Raw genomic sequence first — 8696 nt, 5'->3', positions numbered from 1 at the left:
TTTTTGTTTGCTTGTTTGTTTAATTTTCTATTGTCTCTCATGTGGTTAACAAAACGCTGCCGTCATGACACGTGCTTAAAAGTTTCTCACGCCACCACAGGCCACACATCCATCTCACGCCATCACGCGCTTCCTGTTCGCTCTTTCCGCCTACATGGTTTCTTTTTTCTCTGCCTTTATTTTTCCCTCCGCTGTGACGTCACCTCGCGTACCGGCTTGGTCATTTGCATAATATTATGTCTCTGTTGTTGCATACATGTCACCGGCTGCATTATATGCGTATCAGGAATGTATATACGCACAAACAAAATGTTCACATGCTTCTATCTATTTTACGGGCGTCCCTATATTAAAGTACCGCTGTACCTTGTTTGGGGTGAAAATGTAATTAAAAAAAAAACAGATAGATTCCTGAGTTTGTCAAGATACATGAAGAACGCTGGAGTTGACCGAAACGATGCAAATAACACTGAAGATGAGAATAGTAGTCCGAAGAATCCAAATTTTGATTTGGATGTCGGTTCGTGTTGATTCGATTTTTTTCCATGTTTACATAAACGACCGGAAGATGTCTAACTAAAAAAACTTTAAAGTAGGGGGATACTATCGGGGACATAAGTTGCAGAGGCATTATTAAATGAGTTGAGCAGCAAGATGTTTGTTCATATTACACTTGAACTTCTGCATGTCAGTACAGTTGGGAAAGCAGAATGCCAGAAAGGAATTCCAAAGTTTAGCAGTTCTGGGGAATAAACTATTGGAGTAGAAGGCTTTCTTACACCTAGGGATCTCTATTGTGAAGGGGTGGGATCTTTGTCAGGGTATTCACGTCGAGGGGGTACTAGTGCTTCGAGTATACATTTGTGAAATAATCTTTCAAATTTGCATTTTTGTTTCACTACGTATTAGTAGTAACGTCGGGTTATAAATGTAGCTGTAGTGGTGATGCAGCATCTGAAGTGTCTATGTCTTCTTTTGTGCCTGGGTTCTAAAACACGAAAACGCCTGTTGCATAAATCTTTAATGACGTATACCTTTCTCATTATCAGGCCGGTGCAAAAGTGTTTATACGTTAGTAAAAAGAATAACGTGAATGGCTCCCCTATACCCATGTTAAGAATGGCTTTCTTATCCATTTGATCATGTTATTTTTATTCAATTGGCATCCCAAAGAAGGCACAGTGCGACTTTGAAGTAGGGGGCAACTATTAGGAACATGAGTTGCAGGGAAAAGGACAAGACATTCTAGTAAAAAAAATATAATAAATTCATAACTTAAAATATTGCAGCATGAATACAATTGAATTAAAACAATTCTTAATGCTGCAATATTTTAAGTTATAAATTTATTATATTTTTACTAGATTATCTTGTCCTTTTCTTTTTCAGTTTTTACAACTAGTCCTTTACTTTTCCATGTTTAAGTTTGACCAAATTAATTTTCATGCTCGCATTTTTCGATTGTAATCCATGATTTTACCAGGCTTCCGACAAATTCACTTTTTCTTTGTTTAATCTCAGTCTTATTGACTTTTTGTTCGGCATCGTCCTACTGTTTTCGTAAATATTTGGAAAATGCCGAAACGCTTAGCCAACGAGAAGGCTCGAACAGTAAATGATAAACTTACCTGAAAATTGAGTAATATTTAACATTTGTAGCCGGAAAAAAATCGAACTATTTTTAAAATATATAATACTATACCGGAAAAAATCGAACGATTTTTAAATAAATACTCCTAAATCAAACAAAATCGAACTATTTTTAAATACATAATCTTAAATCAGACAAAATCGAACTATTTTTAAAATACATAATCTTAAACCAGACAAAATCGAACTATTTTTAAAATACATAATCTTAAACCAGACAAAATCGAACTATTTTTTAAATACATAATCTTAAACCAGACAAAATCGAACTATTTTTAAAATACATAATCTTAAACCAGACAAAAGCGAACTATTTTTAAATACATAATCCTAAATCAGAGAAAATCGAACTATTTTTAAATACATAATCTTAAACGGGACAAAAGCGAACTATTTTTTAAATACATAAACCTAAATCAGACAAAATAGAACTATTTTTAAATACATAATCTTAAACGGGACAAAAGCGAACTATTTTTTAAATACATAATCCTAAATCAGAGAAAATCGAACTATTTTTTAAATACATAATCTTAAACGGGACAAAAGCGAACAATTTTTTAAATACATAAACCTAAATCAGAGAAAATCGAACTATTTTTAAATACATAATCTTAAACGGGACAAAAGCGAACTATTTTTTAAATACATAATCCTAAATCAGAGAAAATCGAACTATTTTTAAAATACATAATCTTAAACCAGACAAAATCGAACTATTTTTAAAATACATAATCTTAAACCAAACAAAAGCGAACTATTTTTTAAATACATAATCTTAAACCAGACAAAAGCGAACTATTTTTAAAATACATAATCTTAAAACAGACAAAATCGAACTATTTTTAAAATACATAATCTTAAACCAGACAAAAGCGAACTATTTTTTAAATACATAATCCTAAATCAGAGAAAATCGAACTATTTTTAAATACATAATCTTAAACGGGACAAAAGCGAACTATTTTTTAAATACATAAACCTAAATCAGACAAAATAGAACTATTTTTAAATACATAATCTTAAACGGGACAAAAGCGAACTATTTTTTAAATACATAATCCTTAATCAGAGAAAATCGAACTATTTTTTAAATACATAATCTTAAACGGGACAAAAGCGAACTATTTTTTAAATACATAAACCTAAATCAGAGAAAATCGAACTATTTTTTAAATACATAATCCTAAATCAGAGAAAATCGAACTATTTTTAAATACATAATCCTAAATCAGACAAAATAGAACTATTTTTAAATACATAATCTTAAACGGGACAAAAGCGAACTATTTTTTAAATACATAATCCTAAATCAGAGAAAATCGAACTATTTTTAAATACATAATCTTAAACGGGACAAAAGCGAACTATTTTTTAAATACATAATCCTAAATCAGACAAAATCGAACTATTTTTTAAATACATAATCCTAAATCAGAGAAAATCGAACTATTTTTAAATACATAATCTTAAACGGGACAAAAGCGAACTATTTTTTAAATACATAATCCTAAATCAGACAAAATCGAACTATTTTTTAAATACATAATCTTAAACGGGACAAAAGCGAACTATTTTTTAAATACATAATCCTAAATCAGACAAAATCGAACTATTTTTAAATACATAATCTTAAACGGGACAAAAGCGAACTATTTTTTAAATACATAAACCTAAATCAGACAAAATAGAACTATTTTTAAATACATAATCTTAAACGGGACAAAAGCGAACTATTTTTTAAATACATAATCCTAAATCAGACAAAATCGAACTATTTTTTAAATACATAATCTTAAACGGGACAAAAGCGAACTATTTTTTAAATACATAATCCTAAATCAGAGAAAATCGAACTATTTTTTAAATACATAATCTTAAACGGGACAAAAGCGAACTATTTTTTAAATACATAAACCTAAATCAGACAAAATAGAACTATTTTTAAATACATAATCTTAAACGGGACAAAAGCGAACTATTTTTTAAATACATAATCCTAAATCAGAGAAAATCGAACTATTTTTAAAATACATAATCTTAAACCAGACAAAATCGAACTATTTTTAAAATACATAATCTTAAACCAAACAAAAGCGAACTATTTTTTAAATACATAATCTTAAACCAGACAAAAGCGAACTATTTTTAAAATACATAATCTTAAACCAGACAAAATCGAACTATTTTTTAAATACATAATCTTAAACCAGACAAAAGCGAACTATTTTTTAAATACATAATCCTAAATCAGACAAAATCGAACTATTTTTAAATACATAATCTTAAACGGGACAAAAGCGAACTATTTTTTAAATACATAAACCTAAATCAGACAAAATAGAACTATTTTTAAATACATAATCTTAAACGGGACAAAAGCGAACTATTTTTTAAATACATAATCCTTAATCAGAGAAAATCGAACTATTTTTTAAATACATAATCTTAAACGGGACAAAAGCGAACTATTTTTTAAATACATAAACCTAAATCAGAGAAAATCGAACTATTTTTTAAATACATAATCCTAAATCAGAGAAAATCGAACTATTTTTAAATACATAATCCTAAATCAGACAAAATAGAACTATTTTTAAATACATAATCTTAAACGGGACAAAAGCGAACTATTTTTTAAATACATAATCCTAAATCAGAGAAAATCGAACTATTTTTAAATACATAATCTTAAACGGGACAAAAGCGAACTATTTTTTAAATACATAATCCTAAATCAGACAAAATCGAACTATTTTTTAAATACATAATCCTAAATCAGAGAAAATCGAACTATTTTTAAATACATAATCTTAAACGGGACAAAAGCGAACTATTTTTAAATACATAATCCTAAATCAGACAAAATCGAACTATTTTTTAAATACATAATCTTAAACGGGACAAAAGCGAACTATTTTTTAAATACATAATCCTAAATCAGACAAAATCGAACTATTTTTAAATACATAATCTTAAACGGGACAAAAGCGAACTATTTTTTAAATACATAAACCTAAATCAGACAAAATAGAACTATTTTTAAATACATAATCTTAAACGGGACAAAAGCGAACTATTTTTTAAATACATAATCCTAAATCAGAGAAAATCGAACTATTTTTAAATACATAATCTTAAACGGGACAAAAGCGAACTATTTTTTAAATACATAAACCTAAATCAGACAAAATAGAACTATTTTTAAATACATAATCTTAAACGGGACAAAAGCGAACTATTTTTTAAATACATAATGCTAAATCAGAGAAAATCGAACTATTTTTTAAATACATAATCTTAAACGGGACAAAAGCGAACTATTTTTTAAATACATAAACCTAAATCAGACAAAATCGAACTATTTTTTAAATACATAAACCTAAATCAGACAAAATAGAACTATTTTTAAATACATAATCTTAAACGGGACAAAAGCGAACTATTTTTTAAATACATAATCCTAAATCAGACAAAATAGAACTATTTTTAAATACATTATCTTAAACGGGACAAAAGCGAACTATTTTATAAATACATAATCCTAAATCAGACAAAATAGAACTATTTTTAAATACATAATCTTAAACGGGACAAAAGCGAACTATTTTTTAAATACATAATCCTAAATCAGAGAAAATCGAACTATTTTTAAATACATAATCTTAAACGGGACAAAAGCGAACTATTTTTTAAATACATAATCCTAAATCAGACAATATCGAACTATTTTTTAAATACATAATCTTAAACGGGACAAAAGCGAACTATTTTTTAAATACATAATCCTAAATCAGACAAAATCGAACTATTTTTAAATACATAATCTTAAACGGGACAAAAGCGAACTATTTTTTAAATACATAATCCTAAATCAGACAAAATAGAACTATTTTTAAATACATAATCTTAAACGGGACAAAAGCGAACTATTTTTTAAATACATAATCCTAAATCAGAGAAAATCGAACTATTTTTAAATACATAAACCTAAATCAGACAAAATCGAACTATTTTTAAATACATAATCTTAAACGGGACAAAAGCGAACTATTTTTTAAATACATAATCCTAAATCAGAGAAAATCGAACTATTTTTAAATACATAATCTTAAACGGGACAAAAGCGAACTATTTTTTAAATACATAATCCTAAATCAGACAAAATCGAACTATTGTTTAAATACATAATCTTAAACGGGACAAAAGCGAACTATTTTTTAAATACATAATCCTAAATCAGACAAAATCGAACTATTTTTAAATACATAATCTTAAACGGGACAAAAGCGAACTATTTTTTAAATACATAAACCTAAATCAGACAAAATAGAACTATTTTTAAATACATAATCTTAAACGGGACAAAAGCGAACTATTTTTTAAATACATAATCCTAAATCAGAGAAAATCGAACTATTTTTAAATACATAAACCTAAATCAGACAAAATCGAACTATTTTTAAATACATAATCTTAAACGGGACAAAAGCGAACAATTTTTTAAAAACATAATCCTAAATCAGAGAAAATCGAACTATTTTTAAATACATAATCTTAAACGGGACAAAAGCGAACTATTTTTTAAATACATAATCCTAAATCAGACAAAATCGAACTATTTTTTAAATACATAATCTTAAACGGGACAAAAGCGAACTATTTTTTAAATACATAATCCTAAATCAGACAAAATCGAACTATTTTTAAATACATAATCTTAAACGGGACAAAAGCGAACCATTTTTTAAATACATAAACCTAAATCAGACAAAATAGTACTATTTTTAAATACATAATCTTAAACGGGACAAAAGCGAACTATTTTTTAAATACATAATCCTAAATCAGAGAAAATCGAACTATTTTTTAAATACATAATCTTAAACGGGACAAAAGCGAACTATTTTTTAAATACATAAACCTAAATCAGACAAAATCGAACTATTTTTTAAATACATAAACCTAAATCAGACAAAATAGAACTATTTTTAAATACATAATCTTAAACGGGACAAAAGCGAACAATTTTTTAAATACATAATCCTAAATCAGACAAAATAGAACTATTTTTAAATACATAATCTTAAACGGGACAAAAGCGAACTATTTTTAAATACATAATCCTAAATCAGACAAAATAGAACTATTTTTAAATACATAATCTTAAACGGGACAAAAGCGAACTATTTTTTAAATACATAATCCTAAATCAGAGAAAATCGAACTATTTTTAAATACATAATCTTAAACGGGACAAAAGCGAACTATTTTTTAAATACATAATCCTAAATCAGACAAAATCGAACTATTTTTTAAATACATAATCTTAAACGGGACAAAAGCGAACTATTTTTTAAATACATAATCCTAAATCAGACAAAATCGAATTATTTTTAAATACATAATCTTAAACGGGACAAAAGCGAACTATTTTTTAAATACATAAACCTAAATCAGACAAAATAGAACTATTTTTAAATACATAATCTTAAACGGGACAAAAGCGAACTATTTTTTAAATACATAATCCTAAATCAGAGAAAATCGAACTATTTTTAAATACATAAACCTAAATCAGACAAAATCGAACTATTTTTAAATACATAATCTTAAACGGGACAAAAGCGAACTATTTTTTAAATATATAATCCTAAATCAGAGAAAATCGAACTATTTTTAAATACATAATCTTAAACGGGACAAAAGCGAACTATTTTTTAAATACATAATCCTAAATCAGACAAAATAGAACTATTTTTAAATACATAATCTTAAACGGGACAAAAGCGAACTATTTTTTAAATACATAATCCTAAATCAGACAAAATCGAACTATTTTTTAAATACATAAACCTAAATCAGACAAAATCGAACTATTTTTCAATACATAATCTTAAACGGGACAAAAGCGAACTATTTTTTAAATACATAATCCTATATCAGAGAAAATCGAACTATTTTTAAATACATAATCTTAAACGGGACAAAAGCGAACTATTTTTTAAATACATAATCCTAAATCAGAGAAAATCGAACTATTTTTAAATACATAAACCTAAATCAGACAAAATCGAACTATTTTTAAATACATAATCTTAAACGGGACAAAAGCGAACTATTTTTTAAATACATAATCCTAAATCAGACAAAATCGAACTATTTTTAAATACATAATCTTAAACGGGACAAAAGCGAACTATTTTTTAAATACATAATCCTAAATCAGACAAAATCGAACTATTTTTTAAATACATAATCTTAAACGGGACAAAAGCGAACTATTTTTTAAATACATAATCCTAAATCAGACAAAATCGAACTATTTTTAAATACATAATCTTAAACGGGACAAAAGCGAACTATTTTTTAAATACATAAACCTAAATCAGACAAAATAGAACTATTTTTAAATACATAATCTTAAACGGGACAAAAGCGAACTATTTTTTAAATACATAATCCTAAATCAGACAAAATCGAACTATTTTTTAAATACATAATCTTAAACGGGACAAAAGCGAACTATTTTTTAAATACATAATCCTAAATCAGAGAAAATCGAACTATTTTTAAATACATAATCTAAAACGGGACAAAAGCGAACTATTTTTTAAATACATAAACCTAAATCAGACAAAATAGAACTATTTTTAAATACATAATCCTAAATCAGAGAAAATCGAATTTTTTTTAAATACATAATCTTTAACGGGACAAAAGCGAACTATTTTTTAAATACATAAACCTAAATCAGAGAAAATCGAACTATTTTTTAAATACATAATCCTAAATAAGAGAAAATCGAACTATTTTTAAATACATAATCCTAAATCAGACAAAATAGAACTATTTTTAAATACATAATCTTAAACGGGACAAAAGCGAACTATTTTTTAAATACATAATCCTAAATAAGAGAAAATCGAACTATTTTTAAATACATAATCTTAAACGGGACAAAAGCGAACTATTTTTTAAATACATAATCCTAAATCAGACAAAATCGAACTATTTTTTAAATACATAATCTTAAACGGGACAAA

This window comes from Euprymna scolopes, chromosome 33 (genome assembly GCF_053919585.1).
Source record: "Euprymna scolopes isolate OS-2025 chromosome 33, ASM5391958v1, whole genome shotgun sequence".
Taxonomy (NCBI): Eukaryota; Metazoa; Mollusca; class Cephalopoda; order Sepiida; family Sepiolidae; genus Euprymna; species Euprymna scolopes.
This window is presented reverse-complemented; position numbering follows the sequence as displayed.